Genomic DNA, 7,253 nt, shown 5'->3' with positions numbered 1-7,253 from the left:
TACAATATCTCTAGTTTTCTTACGTCTTTTGAATCCCATGATTTTGACTTTAGTATTTTTATGACTTTAAATAATAATTTTATTTTATTTAATGTTTCAGGTAAGTCTTATCATTCATTTAAAGTCCTTTAAAAAAAATCAACGAAGAAGGTATTTATCAAGTTATTTATTATTCTGTAACTTAAGTATTTTTAGTTAATTATAGAAGTTAATTTGTTTTGATATGAATCATTTTTAATTATTTCACTACTTAAAGCAATAACTACAACTGAAAGAGGATAGGGCACTTATAAGTGATGGTAGGTTTTTTTTTTTCTTCTGATCCCTCTATAACAGAAACATTTAATGGAGTATTGATAAGTGTTTGGTGGACGAGCTTGTGTTATTTTTCAGAACCTTAGTATCGAGACTGGAATCACTCATTTTTTATTTAATTAGTTACTCAGTTATCACTACTATTTTCTTCTTTACTTGGCAGCTTGTTCCCAAGCCAAAATAGCCTGAATTAATTGGGATGATGCCTGACAGTTTTCTTATACAAAATCTCTGTTTGAAGGGTAACATTATTGAAAAATTAGGAAACAAATTATCAACAGTGGTTATTTATTATATCATCTATGTTTTATCTAAACATCTTGTTAAGAAATCACAACTTGAATCTATGCGGGACTAGAATCGTTAGAGAAACGCTTCGTCATCCAATTGTCCAAGTAAATTAACAGAAAAGAAAAATTGGTCAATTTCAGAGACCACTCAACGAAATACAACATATGTGCTTTAAAACTTTATTTCAAGAAGCCGAAGGTCATAGCTAGTTTCAACTTAGCAAAGCGAATTTTTATGAGAATGACCAGAGATCTTCGTTGCGCACGATTGTTGGAATAGTATTTCAACTGTGCAGTAATAAATGTTTTATGTGACATTTTCTCTTTTACGCTATTTAAAATTATTAACTTAGAAGTAAAGAGGAGAGGCTCGTCGACAAGACTGGAAAACATCAAATAGAATCAACAACTGTTTGTTTTCCCATATGGGAAACATTACAGTACATGGAAAACTATATTGAAACTAAGTAAAAGACCATTAAATTATGATTCGTATGATTGCCATAACATAATAATTCGGTGTATCATTTTATGGATGCTCTGTTTTAGAATAATAGACCGAAAAAAAACATCTACAATTTCTAATCTGTTATTTTGTCGAGCTAATTAGCTTCTTATTAATCATGAAAGGACCACAAGAAGAACGTTTTCGTGTTTTTTGTTTGTATTCATAGGTATATAGTATTATGTTTCAACTTTGTGCAAAATTAAACAAAAAAATATCGTCTTGAACAGCCCTGATGAAGCCCTACCAAGACGAAGGCGAAACTTCCGACAATGAATAGTTAAATACTATTTTGTTATTTTTTTGACCGCAGCCCTGGCCATCTTCTTCATATTTCAAATTATACGGTCAACTATTTACATATATTTTTTAAAAAATCGTTTTATTTTACGACTGTTTAGGGTTTGTGACGCAGAATTGTATTCTGTTTCATTTCTTGTACCTTAAATAAAAAACTAAAACAAAATGGCCCAATTCGTTACTTTGTCCAATTAATTAGCCAATTACTAACTTACTAACTTAGCAGTTTTAGAACTGCTAGAAATGCGTTTTCATACTAAGATTGGATTCACAAATATATAGTATTATAAATAAATTAAGTGTAGTTGGAAATGATTTAGAAATTATATGCAGGTGTATGTCCTATTGGCTGAATTTTAAGTAATTTGTTCATTGCAGTTTACACTCCCTCCCTGCCCAATTAATTTAGTCAAACTTTGTCTGAAGAATTTAGCAGTTCATTTAATTTGTTTTCTTTTGTAACTGTAAAGGAGCCTCTACACCTTTGTTAAACAATGGCAAATTAGTGCATGCGCAAGGCTGTAGATGTGTTATTTATATTGGCTGGAATATTGGGCTGAATTTGAGGCAGACCCGTCGGATGTCGGTTTTTGGATAATAATAAAAGTGTGCTTGTGCTACATCCACACGTTTGTTTTCAATTTGCTATGTTTTAGAGCTGGCAACAAATGAATATTTGTGTATTCATTAATTCCCCCATACTTTGGATTCAACAATTAACTCTTATTTAAGATTGTAGATTTTAAAATTATATCTATTCGATGTAAATACATTGTTTCAAATATTGTTAATTAACTTTAGCATTTTTTTATTTATTTAACATAGCAATAAATATATATTTATGAAGACATTATAGGTCTAGATAGTAAAATTAAAAAGTTGAGAACGAAGGTTGAATTTATAGGTTATGTATTATTTATATGAATTTTTATAATCTACAACCTGCATTGCTAATGTACGTTTTCTTTTATTTCGCATATCTTTATTTTATTCCTCTTTATATATTTTTTTTTTTTGTTTAGTTATTTTTTGACGTTTGTTACTAACTATTTTAAAAGTCTTGGATTTGTGATATCTGGCAAATGTGTAGATGCAGCATAAAAAGTAAATTTTAGCTCACTTTTAATTTTTTTTTCTTACTGCTCTGTATGCGGCAGGCCTGGTGCAGTTGCAACGGTTGCACTTGCCGGAGACGGGACCTGATCTTTCCGGTCAACTTCTTTACTAGATTACTCTAATTTATTATTTTTTTCTAAGTACTTCGGAGTAATTTAATAAAACTGTCAATAAACTGTTTAAATTCAAAATGATCGGGCTATATTCTGCATGTGGTAACGATAAGTCTTTTTCAATTTCATCATTCATATTGAATTGTGACTTTTAGAATATCTCAAAATCTTCTCTGAGGAATTTTCCTAAGAACACTCCTGTTATTTATTTACTTATTTTCCTGTTTTCTCTTGCTTTTTTTTTTTTTTTTACTTTACTTGTTACCTTTGTTGGTCAGGTACAAGTGTGTTGAATTGTTTTGATGAAGTTATCTGAAAAATAGAAAACATCTCACGAAATTAAATTTAATTAAGTATATTGTACCACTTCACACAGTACTTGACTCGACGCGTTGAGAATTTAAGTGGTCTATTCTTATATAAAAAAAAAAGTCAAGTACAGAGGTCAGGATTGATTTCTTATCATTTCTTCCGAGTATATACCTATATTTCAAGATTTGATAAAAAAATTATTTTTATTTTTCAATTAATAAAAAAAAATTGAGAAAATGTTGCAATTTCTTAAAATCTGAAATATTGTTCTAGATTCTACAAAAGCAGAATTTATCCGGGAAGGGATGAACTCATTTAATAATATATTTCCAGATTATTTAATTGTATTACTACGGAAGGGGGTGAGAAAGTCTGAAATTGGCTTTTTTTTTTACACGCTTCAGAGCATTTTAAAATAAGCTTGGTTCTGCGTTTGTTTTTGTAGAAGATTAAAGGAAAGAAAATTTAAGAAAGAAGTAGAGTAGATTGATACCTGATATTGAATTAGTAGGATCGAAATTTAATGGCATGATATTCTACGGAGAATTAAAATACTACAATCGGCTATATTGGAGGGCAATAAGGAAGGAATTTTGTATATAAACCCTTCATACTATATTTACAGAGTAAAATTATCGACTAAACCAGAGAGAGAAATACTTTATTCATCCATGTTGCCCAAATACATCGGGCTACTTTACATTTGGGCGTTGATGACCTCAGGGTTTTACGCCCTTAAGCCCCAGACAACAACAACAACAACAACATCGGGCTACTACATTACACACCATACTAATCAATCCATGATTGGGCATGTATAAATTACATATTTTTATGATATAATAAAAAGAAAGAAAACATTTTCTTTACCCACAGTTTTCTTTTACAATCAATTCCAGTCTACTCAATAAATACTAATATTTCAATTTATTCCTTTTTTCTTTCCCTTTCTTGTCCCTTCCAATTCACAATATTATTTCATTTGATCAACAAATTCACTCTCCCGCATTCCCCCTCTCATATCCTCCTCATTTAGCCGCTAAAGAAATTCACTATTAGACAGCAATGTGAGATCAAACCAGAGAAATAATAGTCACAGCAGTAGATCAGTTTATAGTAAAACAAACAAATAAATACATTTTACCAAAACAGAACTAATACATAGATTTAAAGGAAAATATAATAAAAAGTCGGTTAAAATAAATACTTGAATGGATAAATAAGTGTAAAAAATAAATAAATAAAAATAATAATAATAAAATAATTTAGTGAATAAATAAGTTAAAACACACAAATCGATAGGTCCACATACTAAAACAAATAAATAAAACAATGAATAATCCAGAGATAATTCCCATGCAGATGATGATCCCCAGGGAGTCCAAAATAATATTTTCCGCCAAGATAGCAATATCCCCGATGCTAACACCTAAAATTCATATTCAACTTATAAAATAAACAATCATTACATAAATGAAAAAAAAATAATGATCGACAGACTAATTTCCTAAGATAAATGAAACGTTGTTTTGTTTTCATCTGTAAAAATATAAATTAATTTGATTCTTTTTGTTTCACGAAACGTCAATTTAAACAGCTTAATATTGTATGTAATAAATAACGTCCTAAAATTTAAAATATCACAAAATATTTTTCAGGGGTAATTAGTGGGAATAAATACTCAACATTAATTTTTAAAAAACTTACTTTAAAATTATCTCTTTAATTTTCTACCCAGAAAACGGAGTTTTATCAAACTTAATTTTTAAAATTTATCAAGGAATTACTGACTATATTGATAGTACTATCAATGATACCCCGTCTGTATCTATTGCTAAGAAACTCGTTAAGTTTTTAGTATTTTTTAAATATATATATAAGATCAGTAATTGTTATATTATGTATATTATGTTATATATATTGTTAGTATGTTAATTGTTATTAATATGTGTGATCAAACTCCTTTTTCTTCCTGACTACTGCGCCTACCCAACTTTTCTATACTGTTTTATTCTTCCACAGTAGTTGGGGTTTGTATATTTTCATAATTTATTATATTATCGTCATTTAAAGATTTTTTTATTAATAATTTGTTTAAATATATCTAGATCAAAAGCAAATTTTGAATGTGACTTGAAAAGGCTTATTGCATTATCAACTTTAAGATAGTTGGGTTTAATGATAAGATTATATATAATTTTTAGGTTCAAATGACCAGAAGATTTTCATTATTATATAGTTAGGTAGAGTGAAAATTATCTTCCCTCTTTAAATTCCTTTATTTAAAATTGATAAATAAATTACTAATAAATGATTTTTAAATAAAGGAATTAAAACAAGGATGATAATGATTACAATACCTAACTAAAAAAGGTATAAAAATATGTAATAAAGATAGATATTAAAATGTATATTATATATTTAATCTATAAAAAAACATAAACTTGAGTAGGTAGGTTTCTTCCAGTAATCAGGAAAAAAAAGAAATTTGAGAAAACTATTTATTTTAATTTCACATTGGTCACTGAATGTGATACATACCATTTAGAAGTGAAATATAGTATGAACCTCTTAATTTAAGAAAAAACAAGCAAAAATGTTCTTAATTTAACATTTTATGTAAAATACAAAAAAAAAAAAAAAATGTTTTATCAATCTGTTCCTTTTTTTTTTTTTTTATTATTATTATTTATTTGTTATCATGGCAGTTCTTTAGTTTAATTATACGCTAAAGGTTCAACTCAGTTTCATTTTTTCCAGCTACATATGAGTTTTCCTGCGGGACAGGATATCGTTAATCGATTTCTGAGGCTCAAAAACGTTTATTTGAGAAGTTCAAGTAAAGTCTCCCGCAGGATTTAGAGGACTGTTTTGCAGACAGATTAGTAGTTGTTGATATTAAGCCAGTTTTAGTACGACGCAAATATCCAATTTTTATAGATGTGTCTATAAGCTTTAGAAGGTAGAATTTTTTATTAATTAACAAAAATTTATAACCTAATTAACACATGTTTACAAAATATAGAGTTACAGAAATATAGATATACAGATACAGATATAGAGATAAAATATAAAATATAGATATATTTAATAAATTAAAAATATAGAGATAAAATAAATATAAAAATATAGAGATACAGAAAATATTAGTACAAAAATTATAATTAAGAAAATGATGTTTGAGAATAAGGTCAGAAATAAAATATAATGTATACAACTTTAAATATTGATGTTAAGCCAAAAAAAAAAAAAATTATTAGGTTATTGAAAAGGAGCATAATGAAAATTAAAATTTCATCATGTGTTTTATTTCACTTCAGCTCAGCTATTTCACCAAAAGAATAATTAATAAGATTAAGTTGATGCTGGTCGTTTTAGTGACATTTCACACTCTCTCTGCAATATAAGACACCTCAGTTGTATGATTGAAGGAGAAATTCTAACTACGAAGTTTTCAACTGTATTGGTAACAGTAGCAGTGTCTTGCATAAACCCATGCGAAATAAAAGCAGTGAAAACTTCTATGGGTCTGTTTTCATTGTCCTTCCAGGAGAATCCTTCAGAATGGGCTTCCTTGTGTTTCGGGAAGGTAAAGCTGTTTCCTAGATCTTATATAATATTATAAAAATTTATCTATTGAAGACATGATATATGATAGAGTTAATTTTGAACTGCTTGTAATTTTTGTAGCTTTTGAGATTATGAATTAATTGTGTACGGACAACACAAAACAGTTAATAATAATTTTTTAAAAAAATACAAATGAAAGGAATAACGGTGAAAACAGTTTGGGTTGATAGATGAGCACTACGAAAGCACAAACACGATAATTATCTGAAACAATTAAGGATTCGAGACGATTGAGGAATACACCTATAACACCTTCAGTTTATTTTAAACGACCTAAAATTGAATATTAAATATTCTTTTAACCGTTAACAGTTGAATGCAAAAGTACTAATGATAAATATTATAAATTATTACTTGAAATATTCGGTTCTACACAAAACAATTCTGGGAAATATAGTATATGTTCTACCAAAACTTCCGTTTTTAAAATTTGTTATATGACTGCTATTTTACATTTGGTAAGCCATAATTGAAAATAAACAGAAATCAGATAAGAAAATAAGATATTTTTTTATTATTTATTTAAGTTAATTTACAACTGTACAAAATAATACAATAGGTAAATTGTTGTATATGTCATATACACTTGAAAATCTTGGGAAGGAACCACCCATTGGTGGTACTTCAAACATTAATTTAAATCAGAAGGTCCCGTGGCCATCTTCTTTTCAG

The 7,253-nt window shown here is 27.9% G+C and overlaps 1 protein-coding gene and 1 long non-coding RNA gene across 3 annotated transcripts in view; one reads left to right on the top strand and one right to left on the bottom strand.

Moving 5' to 3' along the window:
* LOC106686806 (cationic amino acid transporter 2) overlaps positions 1–7,253 on the top strand; it is a 104,070-nt gene that overhangs the window by 31,787 nt on the left and 65,030 nt on the right. The gene's annotated exons all lie outside the window — the stretch shown is intronic.
* The window catches only part of LOC136797259 (uncharacterized), a 17,848-nt gene continuing 16,923 nt past the window's right edge, over positions 6,329–7,253 (bottom strand). Inside the window, exon 3 of the long non-coding RNA XR_010845109.1 lies at positions 6,329–6,559. This is a non-coding gene — a long non-coding RNA (uncharacterized lncRNA). The remainder of the gene's footprint in view (positions 6,560–7,253) is intronic.

This window comes from Halyomorpha halys, unplaced genomic scaffold (genome assembly GCF_000696795.3).
Source record: "Halyomorpha halys isolate HHAL.00 unplaced genomic scaffold, Hhal_1.1 Scaffold878.1, whole genome shotgun sequence".
Taxonomy (NCBI): domain Eukaryota; kingdom Metazoa; phylum Arthropoda; class Insecta; order Hemiptera; family Pentatomidae; genus Halyomorpha; species Halyomorpha halys.
This window is presented reverse-complemented; position numbering and strand designations above follow the sequence as displayed.